This window comes from Oryzias latipes, chromosome 15 (assembly GCF_002234675.1).
Source record: "Oryzias latipes chromosome 15, ASM223467v1".
NCBI lineage: Eukaryota > Metazoa > Chordata > Actinopteri > Beloniformes > Adrianichthyidae > Oryzias > Oryzias latipes.
In genome coordinates, this window is record NC_019873.2 from 22,648,502 (window position 1) to 22,665,297 (window position 16,796).

Here is a 16,796-nt window from a genome sequence, read left to right on the forward strand (position 1 = left end):
TAGTTTCAGAGTGTAGGTCCAAGCTGACTGTTTGCAAACACCAGCTTTTCATCATGTGAGTTTGGATCATTCTGAACAAACATGACACCGAGACAGTGAAGTGTCATGGTGTTGTGGATTAGATTCTGAAAAGCTCTGTTTTTCTATTAGAAAATTAAAGATAAAATTCCAGAAAACCAGACAGCTCATCAACAAATGTTCAATAATAATGAAATTGATCAAAACAACATGATATATTTGGAGGAAATCAGCTACACAAGTAAAAGCCAACATTATCTTTGAAACCACTTAGATACTTCAAAGTGTCTTGGCAACACACACTTTATTTCCGAGCCAAAGGTTTTGCACGACATTGGAGTTTGACCAGAACAAGAATCTTTGTTAACATTACATGCCATGACTTTAACTGTAAAAAAGTGATTTTTATTAACCTTTTGGCAGTAATGGAATCACTGCAACTTTGTGGTAATAGACTTGACGGATGTAGGAAAAGTTGCCTGTGAACATAAATCTTGTTCATAAAGGTTAGATATTCACTGATAGTTTCTGCACTGACATAACCCGTAAAGACGCTTCATGTTCTGTTTCTCTGCTGCCCCAGTGATTATTAATAGAAACTCCTTAATCGTTTAAAAAGGCAGAACATTTCTCAAACGCAGCAAAAATTAATTTGCTAAGTAGACGATGGTTCCTGGAAACCCAAACGGTACTACTAAAATGTCCTTCAACAGACTTTTTCATGACTTACACTGGACAGATGACATGGTGGTATGTCATCCAAAACTGCTGACATAAAGTATAACGTAACTGATCATTCTTTTTTCTCCATCTCTGCCTTTGCCCTCTTATTTTACAAATGGTTGTAGAAGAAGCTAAACCTTTGCACTATTGCTAATGGTTATAACTCAGGGCTAATAGTCAGAGCAGACTGAGTGCACAGATAAGCCATCCCTTCACAAACTATCTTAATGAAGTATGTTGCATAGACTTGAGTGCAGCACTGACGTCTTTTAGGAACGCCAGCGTTTCCTCTTGATACACACACAATGTCATGCCTTCAAGTCAGCAACAAAAGTGTCTTTCACGGTAATCAGTCAACAATGGTTGTCTCCTCTTGTTCTCCTTCCCCTAACTGGCCCCTGTGGCCAACAGCCAATCAAGGCTGCTCTTAAGTTTCCAGTCCTCCGATTGGATGTTACTTCGAAGATTAGGTCCAGCCTGTATTGTTGTGTCTAAAGGTTTAGCATGGTATGAAAAGAGTGTCTCAGCAATTGTAAGAGTGAGTGTGTGCATTTAAAAGTGGTTGGGTGTGTGTGTGTGTGTGTCAGGGTGATTGTCAAGCTGGAAAAGGCTAGAGAGTGGGTGAGGTGGTCAGACGCCCAGATATGCCCAACAAGCAGAGTTGGAATTCCAAACCACACAAGAAGTGGACGTACTGGGCAACACACACAGGAGCATGACTGAACCTCTGCACAAGTCAGAAAGCGACAGAAATATCTAAGGAGTAGGAAAAGGATGAGAATGAAAAAGGATTTTGTACATTGCAAACACAGTAGAAAAAAGTCAAAAATTCTTAAAGAAAAATCTTGATAAGTATAAAATTTGCAAAGGGGATAAGAAAATTGGTCTTACCAAGATTCTTGAGAAAAAAATCTTTTCATTAAAACATGTTTTAAAGATTATTTTGTTGCAAGCCGGAAACACATTTTTTTTTAAACAAGGGTCATTTTACTTCGTGATTCAGTTTTTGCAGTGCAATGCTGCAAAGAAAGCTCATAACAGACAGGACACATTGAAAGATGAAAGATTTTTTTGTGAATCAACAGCTCACAACACACAATCAAACTTTACAGTGCACAGTGCAACAATGAGGGAAAGCAGAACTCCCACAACATGTGTGACACTCAGAATTGTGTCTCACGTAAACTCTTTTTCTGCATACTTCATTTTATTTCTGCAGTTCAGAGGATCGTTTTTCAAATATTCAGCTGACATTAATTTTGATGAAGAAGAACATTGTTTACATTAACTGTCACGTAAACTTTTTTTTCCCCTTTTTGGCTCCTGATATTTCTTTAATCTTTTTCGTGACAACATTTTCTTTTCCTTTTTCAAATCTCTAAACTAAAACTGATCAGCTAAATTATAAAAAACAAATCAATTCCTTGCGCAAACATCCGGGAGAAGGTCCCAAAGCAGCGTTGATAAACTTTAAAGTCCTGAGCCAAACCATGAAATTGTGAATCATTTCCTGAAAGGATAACATGAGCCTAAAAATGTCCTTTTTAAATTCCTTCCTTCCCTTTTTTTCTATTTCTGCAACTCAAAGCAGGGGGGAAAAAAGAACAGGTTTAATACAAATGTGACTTTTCCCTGAACATGTCCACGGTTTGCCCATGTCCTGAGCATGTGTGAATACCTCCTTGAACAATAGCAGCAGTGTCAGTCAGCAGACCACAAAAAATAAATATACAAAGAGCAGACTTATATAAAAACAGAATACATCAGCAGAGGTCTTTATTTCTCCATGAATGTCACACATTTGCACAACGCTGTCAGCTTGAATGCCATCAGGAAACATCAGGCTTTTTGCGGTGTGACTGATTTTCTCCTCAATGTTGCTCATTCAGCCTTGAGCCAGGAACAACGTGGTCCAAAAGGGAACTATTACACATAGTTGCTGAAATGTGATGAAATGATGTCGAAGGATTTTAGCACCACGCAGTCATGGCGGGCCGGAACGGTGAGCTATGCTGCTGTGTTTGCTGTTTCCCTGCTGTCGTTTTTGATAGCTGATTTTTTATTGTTTTTGCAGCCTTTTGCTTGAATGTTTGGGCTCAACGCCACAACCAAGAGGAACAGGCTGATAAAGAATCAGATAATGTCTCATCTGGCCTCACAAGTGCCAGCAGACACACTCACACCTCCCTCAGCTGTCAGCTTAAACCCTCCCCTGTCGGACTCTTTCTAAAGGGGCTTTGACCAGCTCACCATCGTGGAACCCGATGTAAAGAGACAGATAGAAGAAAGGGTTACCCAAACTGGGGCAGAGGGCGTTTTTTACTACTCCTGAGTGACAGGAGACTTCCCCTCAAGTGTGACGCACACACAAGCATATTTTAACAAGCTGTTGTTTCAAGTGAGGCAGAGATGAGGCCTGTTGTCAGCATTTTGGGCAAAACTTGTTACCGCCGTGCGAAAATTCACACAATTGTTACATGTGTGAGAGCGTGCATGGGAATGCTTACATATCCAGTTTGCAGTCGTACATGGAAAAAATGTGTTGCTTCCAACTGGGGAACGCCAGTGAGTGTCAGCTTCCGTCTCGTCATTTCCAGCAGCATATGTTTCATCCTTGCATCTTGATTTTGTCCACATGCATTCACTGCGCAGTCAGATGGAAAGAGCAGGAGATGAAATAGGAGAGGCTAGCTGGGGGAAAGGCGAAAAAGGAACAAAGAACAAAAGCCTCAGGAGTGCATCCCCCTGGAGAGAATGTACTTTCCACCGACCTTTTGACATAACTCATTCAAGGTACATTTGGTGGACTTCACTCAGTAAAAAGCTGGATAAAGTTAAGAGTACCCCCCATCTTAAACCGTTTCCCATCTCATGACATGCACACTGTTTGATCTGTATATTTTTAAGGAAATGAGATTGGATCAGTTCAAAGTAAAAGTTAAATCAGTTTTGAAGATGCAACAGAACTCCAAAGTTTAGGCTCTGGAACAAGACTTGACTGTAGAGTTTCCTGGGGGGGGTCAACTTTGTCAAAGTGATTACATGTTAAACAGCTCCAGCAACATCCTTCTAAATGTTTTAAAGGATTTTTAAGTCCCCTTTTGATCATCTTTTGATCCATTTTACAACCATTCCAAAAGCAAAAAACCTGTGACGATTGTTTCTGCAGAGCAGCAATGGTTTATTAAAAATTTCACTCTGAGTTTAGTGGGACAGTTTCCACAGAGCAACCCTTCCCATCATCTATCCGTTTACATGCCCCCAGCGTTTACCCGCTGGCTTCCAGCCCCTCACACCCCCAACCTAACATTACCAGTGCAACAAAAATTGCAAACAATATCAGATTTTAAAGTCAGATGCCAGGCCAGATGAGAAAAAAAAGAGACGTATCTGCAAGTCGATGTATCAGAATGGAGCAGAGCAGGGAGCTTGTAGCTTGCCGTAGTGACATAAACATCGCACCTATACGGTTTGTCCAATTGCATTTTTTGCATCTGCTCCTGATTTATTTAATTATTACAGAAAAATGCCAGAGGAGTATGTTAAAACATGTTAAAAACGATTTTCATCGTAGTGGGTCTTCAAGCTAATGGGTTCCTGCTCAGATAGTTTTCAGTCAAAGGCCTTCTTCTTTTTTAAAGCGTTGCTATTTGTAATGTCAATCTAAGCTTTGGTCACTGCAAGATCTTTTGACTCGATCTGTTTGCCACATTAATGCCCAAGTGTTAACCCACCTGCTTGTCTTTCAACAAGCAGTCCAAAGGATGTCTCTGAGGACAGTCAATTTGCTTCTCCCCCGTATCTCCTCATCTTCTGTTGCTGTGTATGTGCCTCCTCCCCACCCCCCACCCGCTCATCTCTGTGATGGCTAGGGTCATAGGTATCCTCAAACCTAATCTCTACTGAGAGGGAGATAGGGAGTTTCGACAAACAGGGAAGGATTTTCCCGTATCTCTGAAAGATTGCATGATAAGATTTCCAGCTGATAAGAAGGAAGGCCTTGGCATTTATGTCTGCCTTCTTCAGTGGTTAGTTGGAAACTTATAGTCTATTGCACAAAGTGAATCAATAACACAAATGGCTACTATGGTAAATGGCAAATGGCGTATACTTATATAGCGCTTTCCTATCTTCATGGAAGGCCCAAAGCACTTTACTGCTGCAGTCCCATTTACCCATTCACACATATCCACACACTGATGGCGGCTCCGTTGCCTAACACTGGCGCCAACCTATTATCGACCTATATGGGGTTAGGTGTCTTGCCCAAGAACACTTTTACATATGGGCGGGCAGGGCAGGGACCGAGCCTGCAATATTCTGATCAGAGGTCGCCCGCTCTTCCATAGCACCACGGCCGCTCCATCAAAAAAATATTTTCAAAATATAAAATGTGCTATATAGTTGCTTTTGGACAACAGCTAATCTCTTTCCCTGACCTGGAACTTTAATTCATTTGCTTTTACCTTCTTCAGCTAACACGTTTTTAATAAATGCTTTGTTTAATTGCTTTGTTTTTGAAACTTTAAGCTCATGGACTTGACCCAATAAGGGGAATTTCAGTTACAAGTTCAGAACTGTCTCTGTATGGCCGAAACAAGAGCTCGGTTCGCATAGCCGTTAGTAAGTAAGGCCTGTTCCAGGGCGGCAATAAGCCCTTGCCAGACAGCTGCCCCCACGACCCGGTCCCGGATACGCGGAAGAAGATGGATGGCTGGCTGGCTGGCTGGCTGGCTGGCTGGCTGGCTGGCATTAATTCAAGTCTATGCCAAAGTGGCTTAGGCTCCTTATCTAAGACAAAAAGATGTCTAAATTAAAATTAAAAAAAAAGAATGAAAATGAAACAAAACAAATCCACAACAAAAAGAATGACATTCTTTTAGCACCAAATGAAACAAAGGTTATAATACGAGTTGTAAGTCTGCAAAAAGCAGCAAAATGATCTAATTATTTCCTAATAAAAATAGTGGGTTTATTGTGCCTCTTAGTTTTCCCAGGATAGATTCAACTTCTAAAATAAAAGCACAACTGCAGTTTGCTTCGTGTCTATGGAGCTATTACCAGTCGGGGTAGAGAAGATACGATGTCAACACATGCCAGTCAAAAGTGTTACTCTGGGAAAAAAAGACAGACAAAGGCGTTCTGAAATGAACAATCTGACATTTGATTTGCTCTTATATACAGCGGAATTGTGCTGCTTTTTGCTTTTATTCATGACTCACATTGACCTCAGCTCTCTCCACTTAAAAAAAGAAAAACTGACAGAACAGACATTACCTTCCTTTGAGATTAGGGACTCACAGTTTATTCTTTATTGAGGCTGAAAGTCAAATCCAGCTGTCAGTCAGTGAAGGTGGTTTTTGATTAATGTTATTTAAGGTGGTGCAGCTTTAAACACACGAACGTCCTTGTGTGGAAGCGCATACTTGAAGCTGGCAGCAGCTGTAAACGAGAAGTAGGTGCAAGTGGATGCCTTAAATAATGTGAAATGTTGCATAACACCATATGTACCTCCACTCCTGCCCAGACAAATGAAGCTAAGAACAAGCTAGCTAATTGTTAAGTACAGTGGTTCTTTTCAGCAGTCCACATGTTCAGTGTCGGTAAAGGAAAAGCGAGTTCACACAAGAGAAAAATTGCTGCTCCAAACCACATCATCTCCAAGTCTGGTTACCATACACCTATGCTTGGTTTGGAAAACACAAGCTTTTGAATAAGAAAAGCTGAATTCTCCCTGCTCTCATTCACTTCTCCTCGCCTTTTGGGTACATTACCCCACACATACCCAATTTGTACTGATGAAAAATGTCGAGGGCAGACCACCTAGATGTTCCATGCCGAAAAATCTTCCATTTCATCAATGAGAAGCAGTGTGCACTGTCCCACTCACATATCACTGCCATTAGACAGGCATGTGCGGGGTTAGCTTCAGGCCAGTGCTTGTTGCAGCTTTTACTGAGGTCCTATTTAAAGAAGCCCACTCCAACTAAAGCAGTTTTGCAGGTGTAAAACAGAAGCATCATCACTCTGCAGAGATGAAATCTGGCAATGATGCACAAAATGTTGAAAATGTTTAAACAATTTAAATAATGAGCTTTAATGGGATGGGGTGCAGTTTAATAAAAGATGGAGTACTTTCACAAATTCAGTGTAATTGCTGAAAGTTACAAAATGCAGCTGAAAATCAAAACAAAAACAAAAACCAACACGAAGATATTTCATAAATTGTTACTTGAAAATCAAAATGATATTGTTTTGCACATGCAGAAATAATTTCTCCCTGCAGAAAACTCAAGTTAGCTTGTTGTATGCATGTTTGTGATTTTAAATGTTCTCTCAATTCTTTATCTCATGGGAGTTGAAGATTATAAAAAAACCAAAAACAAGGGATGGTGCACAAAAGAACATTAGTCACATGAAAAGTGAAACGATGCATTGTGCCATGTTGTAGCAAATGTTGCTAATTTCCACCTGAAATACCCGGAAAAGTTAAAAACAAATGCAAAACAATGGAGTGTGATGATCTGATAAACACCGTTTTTAATAACAAATAAAAAGATTCATGAACAGAGAGGAGAGCATCAGATCATGAAAATCCATACCAAAGCTAAGCACAAGAGCACATCATCATTTTAAGGCCAAAACAGTTATTTTGAGAGCTTACTGCCCCATGAAAATTTGAGCAAATGTAAAATGTCATAGACTAACTCAAGATCACTCTCTGTGCAAAGAGATGTCTGCAGGTTGTGTTCCTGTTCAAGTCAGGATTTATTTCATTATGTTTCACCCTCTGAGTTTCCTATCCAATCCACATCTTTGTTCTTTCCATCAGCCGATCACCCAGCTACAAATCTTGAGCTTCAACCCAGACCTTTTTTATTTTCAGTCATCCGCATATTTTTTGTGAATTTCCACCATTTTTAAATTACGACGCACATGGATCATTCAGTTTATGTTCTGCAATTAAGCTTATTTATTAGGCACAAGTTCCATTGTTCAGTTTCATCATCTTAAATCACAGTGAAAGTATAATTTGGCAGGACACTGATGTGCTGCAAAAGCCAGGAAAACTTCATGTCAGAAAATGTTTTCCTGTCAGTTAAACATTGTACTCTGAGGGGGATTATGAAATTAGCAGGAAACACGGAAAAAAATCCATCAATTTGTGCCTAAAATCAGATTTTAATCGCAGATTAAAACTAATTGCAATTGAAAGCTTGAATCCATTTTAAAGCAAAGAAAAAATGGCGGACAAATAAAACATAGAATATTTAGGCAGAAAAGAATAGGTCAAGGCATCACTTGGAGATTTTCATCTGTTATAATCTCTTATTTTGCTGTTACTTTTGGATTATTTAGCTGCAATTTAAAGTACGGTGGTTAATTAATTGGTGTTATTTTTTTTTCTTTGTCTGCATCACCATCAACCACCCCAAAGAGGGGAAAAAAGAGATTTTTAAACAATTTGGTGTTATTGGGCTTTATTGAAGGTCATGACAATAGTTCCTCTGATCCATGAGGGGACATTCCTTTATGATAGAGGCAAGTCTGGAACTGTGAGAGGAAACTCATAATAAAAAGTATAAGGAAACTCTATGACTGAATGAAATGTGTTGTGGATCTAAACTGTGTGCCTGATACCAGTGACGATGTCTTACATCTATCTGTCTAACACTGATCAGCTAGGTTATTGTCAAAAAATGCATTTGGCCTTTTGTCATTATTATTGTTATTTTCATTCTTAGTTGTAGTTGAAAAAAATACACAACTGCTCTGTGATGATATGATTGTTTTAATTGCTTGTTCGTTGTCAATATCTTTTTTATGCATCTTTCTGTTCCTGATTTGTACAAGCTGACAAGTACAAAGAAAATTATGTAAAAATGTAAAAATGGAACTTTAAATATGTCTTTATTTGAGTTTATATTATAAAATGAGTCTGAGATGAAAAGACAACCCAGGCTGTTGTAGTTTGTTCTGTATAGCATTGAGATTCTAAAGGTGCAGAAATCCCCGGAACACTAATTTTTTTAAGGGTTGAAGTAAACTACAAAAACAGGCTCCTCGGAAAGAAGTCAAAAATTCGTACCTCTTCTGCAGATTTTCTTTAAATAAGGAAAAAAAAAATTGCCAAAAAATTCTTATTTTAAGAAAGAAATTCTAGTCACTAAGACACGTTTTCTCTATTGAAAAACTTCCGTGATTATTTTTCTTGCAAGACAGGAAATAAAACATTTTCTTCAAACTAGGGTCTTTTTTATTTTCTTAAGATTCAGTTCTTGCTGTGTAATTCCTTCCTGTGGCACTTTAGAAACAGTTGAAAACTTGACGCATTTTTTCGGTATCATGCTAGAAAGAAATCCAGTCTTCACCAAAATGGAGAAATGTTTCCTACTCAATCTTTGCAGGCGTTTTAAGAAAGTTGCTCCTCAATCTGCATTGGAGAGCTGGCTCCAAGTCAAAAGACAGCTGTCCTCCTGCCTTTAGTTAAGTGACTCTTCTCCAGAAGCTTACTCGTCTAACCCTCTGCGCATGTATATAGTTTTCTTTTGGCATGCAATGAAAAGCTGTCTTGATGTCTATCCTCACCCTTATCCTTTCGTGACCACCTCCATCTCCATCCTCATTTCCTGGGACGCTTTTCTGGTTATTGTTGAAGGTTGGTTACACTTTGTGCCCCCTGGCAGGTCTGTAGGACCACTGCCATGCAGTATGTAATAATGTTAACCCCCGTGTCTAAGATCTTAGCTCCACCCTCTGGTTTGGTCATTAGATGGCTCAAAGAGTGTCCGATTTATGGATTGTAATGCCAAAACTACTAAAGAAATCATTAACAGAATAATAAGGTGAGCATGCAGAGGAAGGAGCAGAATGAAGTAAGGATGGAGGCTGTGTTTGTGTGATTCTCACGTACCCTTCTGTAATTAGCAGCACATCTCGGTTCGGCCTCCTCCCTGTCAGGCCTGGATCGCAGCTTTCGCAGTGTGGACAGCACAAAGGATTTCAAAGCAGCTGCAGAGTGGCTGGCAAGATGTCTGCAGATATAGTGCGGCAGAGGCAGCACATAGAAAGAAATAAGAGAAAAGAAAAATTGTGCTCAAGGAAAGGATGAGAGACAAGAGAGGAAATTGAGATTTTGAGCACAAAGCATGCTGAAGTTAATATCTGTTTACTTTTTAATTTCTTCACAATTGTGCTGTGTAAAAGCAGACATTCAACATACTGAAGAGGCACATGATTCTTCTGTCGCAATGTTTTTTTGTTTTTTTTTATCAGCTAACAGGTTCTCTGATAAACTTGAATGAAACGTCTGTTTTGAGTGGAAGCAGCATTTTGTTCGGTGGTTTCCTCCAAGTATATCTAAACATGGAAACAGTTTATGTCTTTGTGAGTCTTTCTTTGTGCCACATAGTGCCTCCGTGCACTTATTCATTCCTTCATACTCACCCTTATGTGTACGAAATGAGGCCTGGCATCCACCGCCCAGCTGTTAGCCTTCGTTATGTCATTATAAAAGCACAAAAACTGTCAACAGCTGCACAGCTCACCATCTTTGCTTGATGGTTTTGTTTCATTGTCACTGATAACGCAAAATGGGGTTTTCAGCCTTTCTTCTAACCAACAGCCTCTGCGTGATGGAGGAGCATCTCTTTATGGAGGTGTACAAGGTTTGCTTTCAGATCCCTTTATGTCCAAGAAGAAAGCACCGATGGAATCGATGCATCAGACACATCAGACACTCACTTTTGCTTGTGTGATTCATATTAAAAACAAACAAAAAAAACACATAGATTTCTCTTTTGGACATGCAGAGTACTACCCCTTCCACCCTACTTCTGTTACAGTTCTTTTTATCTCCATAGGGGAAGCAGCTAAAACAATTGGGCCTGAAGTTTCGTTTACGTCCTCTCCCATTCAGTTAAAAAAATCCACTTAAATGGAGACCTTAACCGTTACATTTCTTTCCTGTTTAAAGCTTTAATCATGGGATATGTCGCTGTTTACTAGGCCCTTTCACATAATTTAACTCCTTACGCGATTGACGTAAATCAACGGAGAAAAGCGGCTTTTCACAGATATGCAACACATTTACTAATGTAAAGTGTTGCATAATGTTGCATAAAGCCGCTTTTCTCTGTGAAAGAATAAACTAATTCATGTTGTTAAGGGTTAAAAAGTTACAGTAGACGAAAGAATGTAATCATATGTAGCTAAAGCTCTGGTGTAAAAGGTTTAGCTTCACAAATCTAAACAATTTGCTAATATCAATTTTGAACGGATTAAAATGATCACTTTTTTTTTTACCCATTTTATGCTCATCTTGTACATTAAAACTTTATTTTGTACTGGAGACTCTGTAAACTTGTGGGACTGTTGGCTTCCAGGTAATGATGTCTGGGCGCCATCTTGCCTGCAGCCAGGTTCGCCTCAAACATTCAAGTTAAAAGTTATCTTCTGCAAAGACTCCCTTTTACTAATTAAACAAAAAACCCTGGAATTCATCTCTTGACGAAGATTCATTGTTCCCTTTGTCATTCAGGTGTATTTAAACGATAGACTTGATTTACAAGAACCACAGAGGGTCTTTTGAGTCTGCAAATGTGCATTTTAAACCTCAGAAATCACACCTGGATCCATACTTTGTGGTTTGATGAGCATTGTTTTTACTAGATTTTCATTTTCACTGTAGGTTTGAAAATGCTGTTGCCAGAGGAAAGTCTGATTGCAGGATGAACCTCAGATTTGGTGAAGTGGGACAATGCCATCTGTTCTCCCATCTGAGAGCTGGAAACTGGCTGCCTTCATCCAACCTTCTGCTGTAGGCTCAACGACATAGAATAAGGCTTCCCAGCAGCTTGAAATTTTGCTCTTGTTGTAGGCTCCAAGACATTCAGCATCCAGACAAGACTTTTTACTTAGTTGCGGTTACTTTCATAGTGTTAGAAAAAATGTGGGCTATCTCTCTTTAATTTGTGTGTATCGCATTCATTTTATGGAATTTGCAGGAATTTGAAATGAATGAGAAATTAGTACATGTTAGTAGTTTTTCTTTACATTTTGATTGCAAGCAACACTTGAAGAATACTCTTATTAACAACAGCTAGATTATCTTTTGCAAGACTGTGAAAGACATGCATTTTCCATTTGTAAAAGCTTTGGCTGCAAAAATCACCTTTAAAGCCAAACTTTCCATTAGAACTTTAAAGGGAGGGGCTTCTTTTGATCTCTTTTTCTTTTCTTTTTCCCCACAGGCTCATTTTTCCCGTCTCAGTGGGACGGCTGCTATTAGCGGTATTGTTACACTCTGCTATGTTACAGTGCACTCCATTGAGGGCTTCAGTCCAGAACCTTTCATGCTTTTTTTATGTTTCAGTGTCATTGATGAGGTTTTATGGTGAAAAGTCTTGTAAAGTCTGTGTTTAGTATGTCAGAATATTTCTGAAGTCTCACTCTGTGAGAAGGTGATTTAAAGAACAAAAACTGATCAGCTGAGTGAATACTCTTTGTTTCTAGCAGAGTTTTCTCTTGTAGACAAAAAAAGTCTCAATGCTTTATGTATTTTTTCTTAGTTTCCTTGGGTGTACTGCTACACATGCTTGAATTTGTCAATGTTGTCTGGTGTTCACAATTTGGTAAGAGTGTTTCTGCTGTGCTTTCACATCAAAGGTGTCAATGTGAGATGCATTTAGAGACAATGGTAAATTATAGCTTCTTTACCAGCAACCACAGATCAGCTACTGTATAACACAAACGGCCGAGGAAAGTTAATATATCATCAAAATGTAAAAAAAAAAAGGAAAGTATGAATTTGTAACTACTTCACATGAAGTTATGTATGGGACCTTTTTTGAATTCCCCATAATCAGCAGCTTCTTTAAAAATCCCTGTGCTGTACCACCAAATGCACTTCTTAACACTAAACAAACAAAACAAAACAAAGCAAAGAACAGTTTGCCGTCTCATTTAACATTTTATGAAAAAAATATTCTTACTATGATTACAGAGATTACACATTAAGGGTTACTGTGTGCATCATTTTCATCTCACTCTGTGCTGCTGAAAGTACCACAGGAGATTTTGCTATTGGTGTCGGAGTCATGGAATTGAACTATAATCTATTATTTTTTGATTGTCTCTTTCAAAACTTTAAGAGTGAATAAGATAACAATTTAAAACCATTGCAGTGTGGACTTAGTTTTATTAAGCCACTGAGTATTCAGAAATACTCAAACTAAAGCCAAAGGTTGCATATTTTAGTTGTTAAGAGAACAGTTTGTTTGTGGAGACGTTGTTTATATCAAATATGGCAGTTTCAACTTCTGTCCTGAAGGGTAATGGATGTTTTCTGAAGCAAATAACCCAGAGCAGCTCGGAGACGAAGCATTCATAGTGTCTTTGGCTCAAGCCTTAAAAAAGCTAAAAATCTGAAATACAGCGGATAAAAAGCCATTTTGTTTTAAGTTCTGCAGTAAACGTACCTGTTTTTACCTTTTTCAATCAGCCACAGTAGCAGACACTAAGGTGGGTGAAATCATGGCTTGAAGGCTACCTGTGAAATACACAGACATGTTTGTTGTCCTGTAAAAACCTTACCATGTGTATCCCCGGCATGCAGGAGCTGAGATATGCATTAAGAGCTCCTCCAGAACTGTCACAGGGAAGAAAATGTGAATGGAATTTGCTCTGCAACTCAAGAAGAGGCCATCATTTATGTGAAACCTAAAGTGAGAAAACAAGCCGTGTGTGTTTTCCTGATCTCTAATGTCTTTCAAAGGCAGGCATGCTCTATGGAGACATGGGGCTCAACGGTGTGGCTGCGTGGTTCAGCAGCAAGGGATGTTCTCTGTGCGTCTCTTTAAGCAGGCCAAATCTGTCTTTATATGGTGGTGCAGTAACGTGCAGATGAGGGATTGAGGGAGAAATCTCTTGGCTCACTTCACTTTCTTCGCCCCCTTCCTCTCTGGCAGTGGGCATGCTGCAGGATCATAGCTGTCACCACTTCATACAATTTGACTTTAACGGTGCAGCAAAAGGGACAATATAGTCGCGTTTTGGTGTGACTGCAGAAATGTGGAGCAGTTTGGATAATCCAGCCTTGCTTTTTATTTCAGCACCAATGAAGAACAAACAGCACATACATTTTTATTGATGTTAATCAGTGAATCGATTTCTTAAACACTTTGAATCCCCTCTCAGAACTGCTTTTAGTTTCAGAACCAAAGTTTAGTCTCCCGAAGCGGCAAATTAGTTCAAAGTGGCTGGATTATTTGATTTGGGATCATCTTTTTACTGCTCCATTAAATATTTTGGCCCTCACGCCGGATAATGTGTGCACAAATCAAGTTTTTTCTTCTCCCTCCTCTCATTCTTTGCAACTCTTGCTTTTGATTTTTGAGAGCAAAGACTTCTAAAAGCCTTTCCCTTGATAAATGGTCATTTTCAGTTAATGCTTAGTGTGAATTTTGATTTTTAGTTTGTATTGGGTGATTTATATGGATTTGTGTTTTCTGTAAAACATTAAAACTATGGCCTATAATGACTCTATGACATTTTAACACAGGCACAAATGGGAAGTTTCTTTGTTTTCTTTTGATTTGCCAGCGCATACCAGGATTTATACAGTAAGTAGCTGGTTTATGAGATTTATCTGTCTGCTTTAGTGTTCCTTAGCGCTCTCTTTCTTCCCAAAATCCTGTCATTATCCTCTCCTTGGTGCTATTCGTCCTTCATACTCTTTGCGGAACACTTAGTGACACCATTTTCTCTGAGCTTTAATTTCTCCCCAGTGGTTTCTCCCTGCAGTGATGTGGACATTAAGAAGAAGCCTTTTACACCGTCCTGCACATTCCTAGCTAATATCCCTGTTGGTATGCAGAATTCAACCAGCCAGCACTGATATCAGATGTGAGAGCATCCGCTGCCTCAAAAATGAAAAATCTTAGACTCAGATTTGATTTCCAGAGAGAAAGACAGATCAGCTTTCCTGCAGGTTCAACTGTGGAAAAGCTGCGCGGACAAAACAGCAAATAATCCAGTCTGCTTTTTTGCAGAGGACACGTGGCAGAAAAGACGAAAAAAAAGTATAATTGGAAAAGACGATTGGCAGCATTTGACTTTGGAATTGAGGTTATTTGAAAGCATCTAAGGGTGTGTTTATTTGCCTTTAAAGGTCCTAGCTCATACATTCTTTTAAACTTCTCATTTCCTGTGATGTTTGAGGAGAACAAGATCTCTTTCACTGTGTCCCTCAAACAAAATCTATGCATTTGTGTGTGTGAGAAAGATTCTCGAGCTGTGGTTAAGTCAAGAGCAGAAGATGTTTGCTGTGGCACAACGCCCAGATGTTGAGAGATTAAAAAAAGAAACAAACTGCAAGCATGAACACCTAGTTGTCTCCCCCCACTGTACAGGTAGCAAAAATAGAAAGGGATTTTGAGGTGAGAAACGCATACTTAATAACAATTACAAACGTTCTTAAGTGTCCGTAGCTCAGAAAAGGACGAAAACTCTGTCTACGTTAGGAATGTAAGCTTCCCTGGAAACACAATTTGCACATGCAAAATTTTCTCTGATTTGATCACAAAAGAGGGGAACAGATCAGCATTCCTGGACGACACATTCACGCACACACACACAAAAGGATGGGACCATAAACAGGTATGTGTTTTTGTGGAGGCCTTCAGCACACAAATTAATACTCAGATGCTTTCACACATGCACAACTTTAAAGACATTCTAAAAGAAGGAGCAACTAATTTTTTTACTTATGTCATATTTAATAAAATCTAACTCACGATGAAAAACTCCCCCACAGTGTAGGTTATGTAATTAACTTTTTCTATTTTAAACCACATAAACTCTGTCAGAGTATTTGCACAACCTCAGGACCGCAAGTTAAAAGATGAGAGGAAAAAAGAGCCGTGATGGTCTTTTTTTCCCTCTGCAAGGTCAAAAACAGTATCACAGCACACTTTATTTCAAAGCCTCAAAATTTCATAGCAAAACAGAAACCAGGAATATGTTTCTGAAACATTTATAAATTATTACACGTGGAAAATCTAATATATGTGTGTGAGTGTTAGGTCATGATGAGAATTAAAGGCGGCACATTAATTTTTTTCTTTTTTTTTTTTTTTTTGCTGAGATGCAGATTCAGGCTTCTAAAGACCCGGAGGAGAAGTGTGATGAAGGAATCCTCTGTTATTAGTTTCTCCGTATGAGAAGGAGTGCAGATGTTCATCCATGATGGAAGCTTGAATGCAGCAGCAGTTTTCCTGAGTCTGTTTGTGTTTTCACTTTTAATCATCTTCAACTTTCCCATCTGAGCTCACATGAGTCCTTGACATAAAGATAAACACCCAAGGTCCCAGTCCAATCTTCTTATAATCTATTGTAAAAGTGTTTCCAGTTGTCTTATGAGTATGCCCTTTTTAAACTAAATAAAAAAAACTTAAAAACTGCTATTTTCCTAGGACAGTTTCTGCAGAGCAGCATGAGTTCATCACAAAATCGCCTCCGAGTTGTGGGCGAGACTGTAAGCACAGAGTAAGTCTGTCCTGACTTTCCATCATCAATCTGTTGAGACTCTCCCACTGGCTTACAGCCCCTCACATCCCCAACCTAACATTACTGTTACAACAAAAAGGGTGAACAAAATCAAAGCTATCCAGACGTACATAGAGTATCTAAATGTCAGCTCTGACGAGGAAAATGAAGACGTACATGGTTCTATTTGTCTGCAAGTTGATGTATCAGAATGAAGTGAAGCAGGGGACTTGTGGCCTGAAGCAGCACCTATATCACAGCTGCAAGCTTTTACAAACTGCTTTTTTTTGTCTGCTCCTGATTAACAGCGATTTGTGTAAAGAAATATTTAGAAATGCAATTTTAGGCTTACCGGTAATTTACATTATATATACAGTATATCATGAGGAGAATGCCACCAGAACATATTAAAAACACCAAAACCACCATTTCTATTGTAGTGGGTCTTTAGTTTGCCATAAAGTAAACCTCTGGAGTCTTTTTCTCTGTGGGCTTTTTTTTGGGTGCCA